Source organism: Dreissena polymorpha, chromosome 14 (assembly GCF_020536995.1).
Source record: "Dreissena polymorpha isolate Duluth1 chromosome 14, UMN_Dpol_1.0, whole genome shotgun sequence".
In the NCBI taxonomy this organism is placed as follows: Eukaryota; Metazoa; Mollusca; class Bivalvia; order Myida; family Dreissenidae; genus Dreissena; species Dreissena polymorpha.
Window position 1 is genome coordinate 4,850,155 of NC_068368.1, and position 13,101 is coordinate 4,863,255.

At 34.1% G+C, this 13,101-nt stretch overlaps 1 long non-coding RNA gene across 1 annotated transcript; it reads right to left on the minus strand.

The window, feature by feature from the left end:
- Window positions 1–8,059: 8,059 nt before the first annotated feature.
- LOC127858659 (uncharacterized) lies at window positions 8,060–11,387 on the minus strand. Its single transcript, XR_008039011.1, has 3 exons — window positions 10,842–11,387; window positions 10,260–10,334; window positions 8,060–8,807 (listed from the first exon to the last, which is right to left on the minus strand). It is a non-coding gene; the product is annotated as an uncharacterized LOC127858659 (long non-coding RNA).
- Between the last annotated feature and the right edge of the window lie 1,714 nt (window positions 11,388–13,101).

A 13,101-nucleotide genomic window follows, 5' to 3' on the forward strand; every position in this document is an offset into this window, starting at 1 on the left:
ATGGCGAATGAAACGCCAAGATTGGACCATGCTGGACTATGAGCTGAACGGAGCACAATTAATCAAATTTTCAACTGCAGCATTGAGAAACACCTGCAACACCAACGTGAGTTCTTACACAATGACATCGACTTTACGAAAACGTTCGATCGCGTGTTCTGCGAAGATTCTACATTAGCGAAGAGATAGGCTAAATAATCCAAGCAGACAGGTGACTTATTCAGGTTATCAGTGCATTTCCGTCAGGGATGTCAGCTCTGCCCCGATCTGCTTAACGTTTTCCTTAAGAAGATAAGAGAGGATACTATCCACGACAATCACACCTTCATCTCTATCGGCAGCAGACCAATCTCAAACTTGAAATTCGCTGATGATATTGACCTCATGTGTGGCACCACCAGATATCTCCAAGATCTCACAGACTCAATGATGGCATGGTCGTGTTTAAACATCTCATTTTGTCATTTTCATATATGTGGCTGGGAAATGAGACTTTTACCCATAATGCGCTGACGTCGTTTCAGAGAAAAATGACTAAGTTGGCAATACCGTTTCGCGTACTTTGTCAACCTTTTTTTAAGCTGTTAAAATTAGTTTGATTTTCAATTAGAACCTAAAGCTAAATCATTAAGTACGGGGAATTATAATTTACGGTTTTTCTTTTGATTTTTATGGTCTAAATTAACCTAAGCTTATATGTCAATTAACAAAGTAGGGCGGATACAATTCCTGCTTTTGTTCAAAGTAGGTTTTTCTTAGTTGTTCAGTTGTTTTCTTCAATCAATATCAAAGTTTGTCTGTCTGGTTGGACTTTAATGTAAAATTAATCTTTTGAAGCAATCAGGGTGTCTGAATGAGTTGTTTTGGTTGTCAAAATAAAGATTTTAGACATTTTTACCCGAAAGTTGTCAAATATAACAAACTTCTCATTTTAGTTTTTGTAGTTGAATTTTCCAGGAATGGCAGTAATTACATGTGGTTGAGAATGTTTCTTGTTCATGTATTCTTCTTGCTATTTTATTTTCACTTATGTAATTCAAGATAATTGTAAAGCAGTTGATAAATTTACAGCAGACACACTGTGAACTGAATAGGGTTTTAACTTGTATGATACAATTTTATAGCAAATTTCTGTGCAATCCCTCTTTGGCAAGTAAGCAATTACATTTTTATTTGAAGTGACAACACAATTAAAATTGTCGGCAATGTGATACATTCTATTTGATGATGTTTATGAGTAAAAATTTAAATGCTTCTATTATTTTCAGAATTTTCAGTTGTGGATGTCAATATTAATGGTTGTGTTCATGATGAAGTAAAAAAAAAAACACTTACCGGAATATTGTTTTCTTAAGCTGCATCCTATAGGTCAGGTTTTTTAGCCAAAAATACAGATCGAGCAAAACGACAAATAGCGAACACCAAAACAAGTTCTCATTATTATTATGTTTCATATAGATGCACAACACAAATTGTTTCATGAGCAATTCTTCATTTTTGTGTCAAGTTGGTAGCTATACAAAATGTTCTATTTCTGAAAACACACCTTTTTCTAGAAAATTTGCATACATTTTAAATATTATTTATATGTTTACGATGTTCCATATCTGTCCATATCTTATGTTGTTGATATGTCTGTGTTTTTTTGTCTTAGATTCTTTAAAATAGTAATAAATATGAAAAAAGAACATTTTTGCTTCCATGGCAACCATGATTGTTTAATGATTTATAATACAACAATTAATTATTTACTTTGTAATAAAGTCATGGCCATACGCGAACAAACCAGTTATTATCAACACAAACAAATCAGCATAACATGTTATGAGTTCACTGAATTGAAACGTCATTTCATACAAAACAGCGCTATTCGGCGTTTTTTGACATGATACACAAAATGTGCCATAACTTCGCCAGTGTATCCTATGCATGTTCCCACCTCGTGTATATTATTTTGTATTCAGATTGATTGTATAGATCTGTGTTTGAACATTTCTTCTAGTCTTACTTTCACCTGTACTTTAGAATTACAATTATTTCCTATTGGATATAAATTTCAATATCTGCATTTATGATATGTTATGCACTACATAAAATCTATTACAAACAATCACAACATTATGTTATTTACGCCTGTGGTCGACAATCATTATACAACTGTACATTCTTATCAGTGCAGCGAAATGAGTTATGTAGATAACGATGAAGCTAACTACATAGGAAGCCATATGTCAGAGCACATTTTCATCACAAACTTTATCAGATGGGCGAAATCTCAAGTAGATAATTCAATTACAGTTGTAATAGCGTCTTTGGAAAGGCTAATAACAAGGTGACATTCGCACGTAACATTTATTTATGTTGGTTGATTCGACATATCCTGAAACTTGGTAATCTCGCAGTACTTAAGGAATATTCATTTGCGTCTATAACTATCGTCATATATCAGATAAATGATTTAAAAGTCAAAATATTTTACTTAACTGCATTGGATAATTGCATTTTTATGACGAAATTCCTTTTATTTTAACTGCGGTAGCAACCAAAACAAAACCGCTGTACGCAATTATTGTTTATTTGTTCGTTGCAAGTATACCGCGGTAAAAAGGTTAAAAAGCAATAAAAATAAATTAAACATGAATAAACTCAGATCTGACATACCATTCAAATTAACAATCAACAACGTTCATAAAAATTTAAACATATAGAATAGAAATAGACACCAAATAAATTTGATATCACAGTAATTTACAAGCAGTGTCTAAAGTTATGGATTTTTACATAAATTGGGTGCCAAATGATGTTTTCCGTCGTTTGGGGGTATTGACTTACAAAACATCTATTCATACTGACAGCGAGAGATGTTTTCTGTCAAATTTTGCAAGTCAGTCACGCAGGTTTGTTTATAAACAAACTCCAGAGGGCGATTATGAAATACCGCGATATACCCGTGGTTTGACTATACATTAATACGATAATAATACTTTAATAATTACTTGCCTTCTTTTTCTGACTACACTATTGATACGTGTTTGAAACGTTTTTTTATGGACTCGCCCAACTGAATCCTTAACATTCAATGTACGCTTATGTATTCTTTCTTGAAGTATTATGCTATACCAATGACTTGTAGCAATTACACTTTACACTTTTCCGAAAGTTTAATACAATGTAAGTTAACACTAACCGCAAGTGTGAAAGTGTTAGTGCAAAAACTGGGCAGCACACATGTTTTGAAAATAGACAGATTCCAGACGAAATTGCTGAAGTATGTTTCGTACATACTTTATGTTAACCGTACGATACTTTTTTTAAATACTTGGTCAATGACATTTGAATCATGCACTAATAGTGTTGGTGTGACTTCAACAATGTGCAGGATGTTTTGAAACGGCAGTGCCTTGAAACAATATTGAAACAAATATTGATAAGCAAATTGTTTTTTATTACATATAAGCTTCCTATCAACAATGTTTTGCAGAAACTTGTCAATATCGCCATGAACATAACAAAAAATGTTTGATACATGCATGTAGCTAATGCATAAACCTACTTTTAAGATTATTTTGCTATTCGAATGGGTCAATATCGCATAAAGAATGTATTTTTGAGGCAGATAGCAAATTCAATATCCTCGAAACGCCGTTTGTCATTTTATTTGTTTGATTGAGATTTCTTAAAATACCCAAATATATATTCTCGAGAACTTAAACGAATTGTTGATGCAATCCGCAAAAGCGTCTATAAAAAGATATTGAATAATTCGTTATCCCGAAAAAGTGTTGGTCAAATATACACTCCTCTTAAACCCACGATCAAACGCACAATAATTTCTTAAAACTACATAAGACTTATGACATTTGCATGTACACTTAAAAAACCTATTTATTATCGTGCAATATTACAAAACTTACTGTTTTAATTAACGCTTTTTAAATATTGATATTTTCAATTCTGGACATGTTCATGTTTTAACTTTGCGGACAATTACTGGAATCAATTATGTCTACGTTATTCGTTTGTATTTCAAGCATTAATTCATCATTTGTTAAAACATGGTGCGGTATATAATGTTTATGTTTGATGTATTTTGTAAATTATGATTTAGTTGATCTCAAAGTAATTGTTTGTTCAGTGAGTTATTATGTTCGTCTAACAGAGTGAAATGTTCATGCGATAAGTGCAGGTTGTAAAACCGATCAACTCCGGTTTCTATTTTATCCTTATGGCAAAAATGACACGCCCCTACGTTGACATACACTCCAATTGCCTTTGTGTATAGATGTTTCTTTCGACATTTATTTTATGCAAGTCAATCAGTCTATATTGGTGCAGATTAAAAATAATGTGATATTTGCGGTAATTAAATTGTATTACACAACGTTAATATTCAAGTTTCTACGTTTCATTTTGCGAACAATTAGACTGGTATTTGCTTAGTTCGTGTTACTTAATCTACAACCCATCTGAACACGGTCAGTACATCTCGTTCAAGCGTCAATTAACACACAATGTTTATTTAAACAAAATTTCGAAAGTCTATGTTAAAGGTTCGATTTTCGATCAACTGCACGTTATAACAATTCTAACTTTGATTGCAGCTGAGTGTTCGAATTCTTTCAGGAATTAAGTCGAGAAACCCATCTGACCCTATAAATGGTTTTTAGCACGCAATTGCTCACGACAAACTTCCATTAAGGACAAAAAAATCAAAGTATCTTGAATAATTATGTTCCTCGCAGATAATACAATTTTAGCCCCGTCTAAATATTAGATTATCATTCTTCTCTGAAGTTTATTCATTCGTTAGTCATGCCCTCTTGACATTTTTTTTTAAGTCTTTAAAAAATAACACGCACAAATCACCACAGCGTTTAAAAAACAAGTTGATTACTGAAATATACTTTTGATGGTTTTGTCGACGAAACACGCAGATAGTATTCATAATTAACATTCTTGGAAAAGTACCGGAAAAAATTGAAACGTGATTTAAAATTCGCGTAAATACAATTTTAACAATCGCCATCTTAACTTTAACATAATAATGCGAATGTGAATATGCATAATTTACAAACGTAATAATATAATTCACAATTCACAATTAGCCTTTGTGATAATTACAGAGTCATGTTGGAGTTTGCACTTTCGTTGTGTTTGCAACAGAGTAACAATATATGCACGTACTAAATAACTGTATTTAAGATGTTGCTTGCAGCCATTAATTTTCCACAACATTCGAAGTACATCTACGTCATAACTTAAGAATATGTCAGCTGAACGATTTCGTCCTTATGAACCAAGAAAATAATTATGTTATAGAATAATAATGTTATTTCAATCGATCGCGTATTAGTCCCATACCATTAAATACAATCGAACATCACAAAGGCGACGAAAATGTAAAATGCAACTAGTGAATATTTGTTTTACCTAGTACCCTGTTTTGACACATTTTTTTTCAAGAATAATAATTTATTGTTAAATACTGAATGCAAGAATTGATGGTGTAAAAATCAACCAAAGACTTACTTGTTAGAAATACCATTGGTTGTGATAATTTATAATCTGAAGGATAGCATTGTTTCTGTTGTATTAAAAGTTTACGATTTGCACTCTTATACCAAACAGTTCATCTAGACTGCAGTTAGCTGTCAGTCTGTATTAAAACATAAATTGACATAATGTTACTTCTGTAATGTTGTATCTCACCTCAAGTAGAACTTTTTGCTTCCATTGTTGCTAATCGAATAAATGTGTGTTATCATGTTATAATTCATGACTGACTTTTATAGAACTATTTCATGTGTGCAATAAACACTACACATCGGTCTATTTTGGCGGCATCAGGCTCACTCGTGTGAATATTGTACTATACTGAAAACTGCTAAACATTTGCGGTGTGTTTTATTTCACATGTTTCATTTGTTTTTTACCCGAAGTTGGTGGCATAATAATAAGAACGTATCGTTGGTGACTTTTTGTATCATATGATATCAGACTCTTTCGATATGACGCATAAAAAGGGTCGGCAAGGTTCGCCTTTTCCTACGACAAAATATAATTGTCTGATATCAAATAATATAAAAACATATGGCAACCTGTGACTCCATTTTCAACAGGATTCAACATTGACAAAGGACTTGTGAAAGTTATTCAAGAACACTGAGCAAACACCAGCAGCGCTGTACTTCTCTCCACGGACAAATGTGGACTTCTTCAGGATATCAGTAGGCGCTCGGCAGGGTTGTCTGTTCTCTCCCGTCTTTTTCAACCTTTTCATTGAGCAGATAATGCAGGATACTCTCCAAGTGAACCGTAAATGAATGAATTCCGATGTGAAAAAAACGTGCCACAAAAAGATAGTGTCTGCATTTTCAAATTAGAATTTTTACTTTAAGAGTAAGCATAGGTTATATTTTATTAAACTGGAATAAAAGAAGTATCAACACATTTTTTTTCTCAAGCAAAACTTTATAACGCTTCTGATCCGGTAATGGTAACTCGACTGTATGTACTTAAATTTACGCCGTTCTCGGGGGAACCTGTGTTATACAAGTGACCCCAGTCTTGACATTTACTGGCCAAACCTTTAAGATAATACATTGTTTAGTTTAACTATTTTTGGCGTTTGTCGTTGAATAAATGGGTAGGAATGAAATTAGTAATGAATACAGATGTGGTTTCTAATACATATATAAACATACAGATGATCAAATGCTATCTCAAAATCACGCACACATTCAACAGATATTAGCTGATAATGAATATCTGTACGTTATTGAAAGGGGTTTTTGAAATGATTATAGATTGTAATTCAAATCATTCTGTGTCTTTACTAGAAGCTTTTATGGAAATTTGGAAATCAAAGTCAGGTAAGTAATAGGAAAATTGTATCATTCCAATACAGTAATAACGCAGCACCATTCCAAGTCATGAGTTTGGCTATTTGATTGGAGCTTAGTGTCATTATGCTGATATATGTTTTGACCTGATTGACTTACATTATACAGAGTATTGGGTAAATGTCATTTTGTTGTTAGAGTCCCTACGTAAAACCTCAATATATTTTGTAACTTTATGTGTGAAAACCCTTATTAAATACACATTGTTAAAATGGGTATTTACACAAATTGCGGATTTGATAACAAATGCGTCGATTATTGCCCAAACATGTAAAATAAAAACAACTTGTATATTCATATTAAAACGCCGCACTTACTGTACTTACAAGTTTTCTATTATTGAATCATGTTGTAAGACCACGAATTATCAAAGTTTATAGGTAGTCAGAAAAAAACAAAATAAATAATTATATGTAATTAATATTTCAATAATACTTCTTTAAGTAACATCCAAATTAAATACATTGTATTTGATTGATGATGTGTCGTTTCGATAATTAGCCTGATTAATATTGGCGTTCATAAACGATATTCAGTTTCGTGCTATGAAATCCAGGTGTACGCATCGACCATTATCCTTAAAGTAATGGAAAACATGAGTGACATTCTAAACGGACCAATTACAGTTGAAATGAATGTATCCGTTAAAGATTTGCCTTTGTTCTTCGAGGCACCCTTCACTGTTACGAACAAACTCACGGCAACCATCACTTTACGTTATTAATACGGTAACTTCAGCCAAAAGAGAAGCGTCCAACTCTCTCCTGATTGTGTAATTATTTTTTTATTTTACGTATTTCGGTAGAGCGTTCTACACCCATGAAACGTAACTCGTTAATCACAATGCATTAGGAGGTACACAATACAAATTTAAACAATGAATATTAACTATATAGCTTTTAATCGACCTAATCCACTTTTACGTTTGAAACGGTCGGGTGTTAGGGCAATTGTCAGGATTAAATCTTGGCGTTACATACCCAGTCTTCACAACTCTGAAAGCTTACTTAAAATTAATAAAACATCATTTATTAGTTTTGACAACAAATTTTCCTTTCTTGAAAAAAAAATGTTAAAAAAGAAACGAATTCATAATAATTAATATATTTGTTGATTGAAGCACGAAATACAACGAGATCGACATGTTGTTCCTGTGTGAAAGAATATAAAAATAAATTATAAAATGTACGGTTAAAATAAGCTTTACAATCATGGGATTTGTAAGTTAACGTCAAAATTTCAAGAAACTACAACAAAGTTCAGGATAGGGCACATAATGTTTCGCGTTTCACATGTTAATGTTATAGTGCAATAAGTATACAATTGATACCAATTGTTTGTATTTACAAGGTCTCCCAAACACATTTAAGATGTAAAAGAAGAACAAGTCATCAGATGACAGGGTCGTTCGTATTGTGGTTTTTATTATAACATTGTATGAGTACTATCTCAACGAGTCTGAAACAATCGAACTAAATGGATGATAACGATATTATACATGTATAAGCTCACAGTACATTTTGTTTTGTCTATCCCCTTTCTGTAATCATAATTAGTTATAATTATATTTATGTGTATTTTGATGTATTGTTTTGGAACTCGGCCACAATTCCTAAATTTATGACAAACGGAGGCTCCAAAATGTTCTTTTCACAAAATGTTTCTAGGCATTCATCAATTCTGTAACGCATCGAGGACCAATTTACTCTAACATAATCGTGGATCATGCTACATCGACAAGTATCTGCCCATTGGTAAATTAAAACCCATGGGTTCTGAAATATAATGTACATCAAGCATTGTGTAAGTTTTTTGTTAACAAAATATTTAAAAAAAAACTGCAGCTTTGCACATTTTGACGCGTGGATTTTTCTCAGCATGCGATATCCCTTAACGTTCTTTCACCTGAAACCATAATTGAACTGTACGCGTACTGTCAGTGCAAATTTTGATGACATGCATAATTGGGTAGTTAACGACTAAACACACAATTCACTTAGACTTGCGACAATGACTTCTTTAAAGTGGCAGATTGATTCGTGGTCTTACAACATGATTGACGTCGCACTGAAGTGCGGCGACTAGTATGTAATACGTGTTTTTTTTCGCTTTTGGGAGGAGAAGTTATTTTACGGATCAATGTATATATTTTTGTTGTCAGAATACCTTGCATAGTGGTGTTTTTGTGCGTAAATTAGTGTAAATAAGTATTGCATTTGTGCCTATTACATTTACTACAACATTTATTGCCAATAATGCAAAGCTAATTCTTTTAATTAATAACTGATCACAGGGACTGGGCAATAATAAAAGATCACAGGGACTGGGCAAATACGCGAACCGGTGAAACTTTCTGGTTTTGTATAAAAGCAAAACTTCTATGTTCCACTATCCTAGCAACCACCTAGTTACTAATAAAGGCGCTATAGAGCGCGAAGCGCGACACGTATTATTAATTGTAATAATGAGTCTTGATAAAGGAAGCAGCCGCTTATCAATGAGGAGCACCATCACAGCACCCCAGTCTCATTACTATCAAGTCCTCTTACAGGGTTTTTTTAAGAACCACATATAGAAGGCCGCAGGCCTGACCCGTATCTTGCCAGTGGTATGGACCCTTTGGTATGGACCTTTAATCCCGCTCACTATCCAGCGTTTAAACTTCGGGTTTACATTTCAAACGACTATTAATAGCTTATTAATATCTTAGTTAGAAGGTAATTTTTCAAGCGGTTCCGTAATGTAGTGGTTACACGCTCGCTTCACATGTGAGAGGCCCAAGGTTTGAGCCCCAGTAGAATCAAATTATTCTATTTGTGTTCTATGTTAACTTTTTGTTTTGATGTAGACATTTTAGTTTTAATTAAATATGCTGTTTTATTGTAAACATTTTTGTTTATTAGTATGCCCATGAAATATACGTGTGAGAGATAGGGGGGGGGGGGTCGTAAACACATTAAAACTTTTACAGTGTTTTCATATCAATGAGTACTCAACTCCTATCGTAAATGAGCAACGTAAGAATAAGTTCAGAATCATCCCCCCTTGAAGTTGAGAAAAATATGAAATTACGCTTACAAGATGAAGCAGATTTTTTTAAACCTACAAAATTCTGTTCCATTAATGAAAACTGCACACGGATGCCAGTAAAAAAAGGGAAACCAATGTAAATAAAATGAACTATGAAATATTTTGGGGTAACAACACAAAATCATAGATAATGGTTATTTGGGGGTTATAACACAACATCATAGATAATTGTTATTTGGGGGTTGTAACACAAAATCATAGATAATGGTTATACCAGTATCTTTTTCTATTTTGTTTAAAATAATCGGCCAATATATTAATATTTACAGTAGACAGTAGCGTAATGAGAACAAGCTCCAATCAAATAGCCAACACATGCCTTGGAATGGTGCTGGGTTATTACTGTAATGGAATGATACGATTTTCGTATTACCTACCAGACGTTGATTTCCACATTTTAATAAAAGCTTCTAGTAAAGACACAGATTTGAATTACGGTCTATGATCATTTAAGATACCCTTTTCAATAACGTAAAGATATTCATTATCAGCTAATATCTGTTGAATGTGTGCGCGATTTTGAGATGGCATTTAATAATTTGTATGTTTGTAATATATGTTTGAAATCACATCTGTATTCATTTATTTCATTCCTATTCATGTATTCAACGACAAACGCCAAAAAAGTTATACTACACAATGTTTTGTATTATAGGTTTGGCAATTAAATGTAAAGGCTGTGATCATTTTACTACACAGGTTCCCCCGAGAACGGCGGAAATTTAAGTTCATACTGTTTTCCCCACGTGACAAGTTGGAAGTGTGTTCATCGAAACTATGCCAATAAACATAATAATTTGTTCTCCAAGACTGGTACAGTTAATCACGCAGGATCCGAAATATGTAAACCTTTTGCCAGACTAACGTTGTTCCGCATGCTGCAAAGTCCCAGCCGTGACGTTTCCGGTTTCAAAGGGAGCTCGTAGGAATCGAAAACACTGGAATATAACACAAATCCGGCAAGCATCGCGTTACAATAAGTTATTGAGTGAGGGGAGGGTGGAAAATGAAGAATTGTATAAACCAGCTACTAACTCGGATATGCGACACGCTCGATTCTGGTCGAGGGCAGTGGTTTTAACGACTGGACGAGTCTAAGTGTTACCATAGACTGGGTAGAATGGGTTATGCAATAGGGGATTTAGGTTTCGGCATTCCCTAATGAAAATAGCTTTTGCGTTCAATAAGTTTGTTCTTGAGCGAAAAAACATTATATATCATCACCCCGAAAGAAAAAGTACTGTTAATAGAACACATAATATGCATTTAATCTGGAAATAATTATTTAGAATTTTAAATTGTTAAATTGACATTTCGCAAAAACAGAGAGCGATGCTTTTCATACTATATTAGATTGATGCTTTGTCGTTCCTTTCATTCTCTGGATTGATTTTGGCATTCAGTTTATGCTGTTTTTGCAATTCATTTCCTGAAAAAGAATATTGACGGTTCGTACGGGTCAGCCTAAAACCTAGATCCTGTCGTTTTTCTGACAGTAATTAAACTCATTTGTAAGATATTGGATTGACACATTACAGCTGAAATAAAGACCTTCGTAAAATGATGGTGTTTGTACTGTACCGTATCCTTAAATTGCCTTTCAACACTTAATCATACCTATTCCTTGCAGAAGTCGCCTCCCAAAGTGTCTCCGGTACATGGCGTTACGAGTAAAGTGTCTCCGGTACATGGCGTTACGAGTAAAGTGTCTCCGGTACATGGCGTAACGAGTAAAGTGTCTCCGGTACATGGCGTTACGAGTAAAGTGTCTCCGGTACATGGCGTTACGAGTAAAGTGTCTCCGGTACATGGCGTAACGAGTAAAGTGTCTCCGGTACATGGCGTTACGAGTAAAGTGTCTCCGGTACATGGCGTTACGAGTAAAGTGTCTCCGGTACATGGCGTTACGAGTAAAGTGTCTCCGGTACATGGCGTTACGAGTAAAGTGTCTCCGGTACATGGCGTAACGAGTAAAGTGTCTCCGGTACATGGCGTTACGAGTAAAGTGTCTCCGGTACATGGCGTTACGATTAAAGTGTCTCCGGTACATGGCGTTACGAGTAAAGTGTCTCCGGTACATGGCGTTACGAGTAAAGTGTCTCCGGTACATGGCGTTACGAGTAAAGTGTCTCCGGTACATGGCGTTACGAGTAAAGTGTCTCCGGTACATGGCGTTACGAGTAAAGTGTCTCCGGTACATGGCGTTACGAGTAAAGTGTCTAGAATTAAAAGGGTTTGTTGTTGTTTGTTTCTTATGTGATCATAATCGGTGCAGTTTCTACACAACAAGGCCTTTTATTTTTCATTACAGTCTATAATGCAAAAGTGAGCCCAAAACCTAGTTACAATAACAAATAGATCGTAATCGATCACGCTGGTTGTTATAACGGCATGATTCGTTTTAAGCTATTCTGCAGACCGAAAATTGTACTGGCAGCAGCATGTGAAAATCAGATAATATATGATGTGTTTGTTGTAAAAATTGTATTACGTCGCATTCAAAACATATTTACGTTACATTTAAAGCGCGGACTTTTTTTTATTTAAGATATCAATACAAATCGCATACAGTGCGTATGTCTTGTAAAATGTTGCTTCTCGGTAAGAAGAGGGATAGTTTTTGCAATTGGTTCGATGATATTGCGTGACGTCGATTTGTAAATTTAGTCACAGCAACGGCAGCTATATTGCGACGTGCGGCGTAATATGAACGCTGCATAATTGTTATTCAAACAATTACAAACATACATGGCTGGCATGTCCGTATTTATTGCTTACATTTTAAATAACATGAAGCTCGATAAAATTAAACCAGTATAAGTACCTAATGGATTGCAGAGACCGTTTCAATATATCTTGTTCTAATCATGATGTTTGTTTTATGTGTTGTATGTTGTCTTGTCCTGTATTTTGTTGGCAATTGGTTACTAGTCTTCATTAAAGTCTAACGGATGGTCCATGATTTCTTAACTGATAATGTTTCTGGATATTCATCAATCCTATACTTCGATTATAACACAATCGTGGATAACCATTTCAGTCTGAACGTCCCACCCAAAGTTAATGAATACGCATATATATTAAAATACACTTAACTTCAAGCATAGTT